The sequence below is a fragment of the Halyomorpha halys genome, unplaced genomic scaffold (genome assembly GCF_000696795.3).
Source record: "Halyomorpha halys isolate HHAL.00 unplaced genomic scaffold, Hhal_1.1 Scaffold209.1, whole genome shotgun sequence".
NCBI lineage: Eukaryota > Metazoa > Arthropoda > Insecta > Hemiptera > Pentatomidae > Halyomorpha > Halyomorpha halys.
The window spans coordinates 1,331,875-1,332,746 of record NW_027115831.1 but is presented as its reverse complement, the minus strand read 5'-3'; positions in this window follow the sequence as shown (position 1 = coordinate 1,332,746).

The following is an 872-nucleotide window of genomic DNA, read 5'->3' as shown; positions in this document are numbered from 1 at the left end:
TAGTAAATTCATTTTTTATCGCGTGATTGGACTTGAAACGACACTTTACTGAAGTAATTATCAATTAATTATGGGATCATTATTAAACAATTTTGTAAAACGACTGAATACCTAGTATTTTGTGTAAAACAATAAAATCCTGACATAATATATTTGTTATTTCATTAAAACTAAAAACTATAATTTATTTATTATTATTTTTAATAAAATAAAATATTGAATAAGTGGAATACCTTAACAAATTTTACCACGCTTAGTTAATGACAGCCCTGCTTAATAATTTTTCGGACTTTAATGTTTTCCTATTCTACAATAGATTTGTCTTTGTAAATGTTAAATTTTCATTCTTTCCAAACAATATGACATACAAATCTGCTTACCAAACCAAGAAAACTTCTTTTGTTAAACGATGCTATTTCATGGTTCATATCTTTCCTTTTAGATATCACAGCGTGTGGGTGAATTTAAATATAAATGCAGTTTTAATAGGTTTCAATCATCTCCTAAAAACCTTACATGATAGTTAAACATTGATTATACTATCCAACGTTCAAAAACTTATTCATAACATTTGACCAAACTATTCTGGATAAATAATGTACCCAAAATATACCATCATACCTTCTCCACTTTAAAGCAACAGAATTATCTTCACTACCAATTTCCACTTTATAGGTTACATATAGATTACACTCTGATATATCATTAATTTTCCTCCATTTTGACTACTTCTTCTCAAGTCAAAACCAAAACAACTTATTAATTCTTGGGATTCTGAGGGAATGAAAGCTGGTTTAACCATAATATAAATAAACAAAAATTTATTTAGTTACTTAATGTAATGTGTATGTATATATATAAATTTATATAAT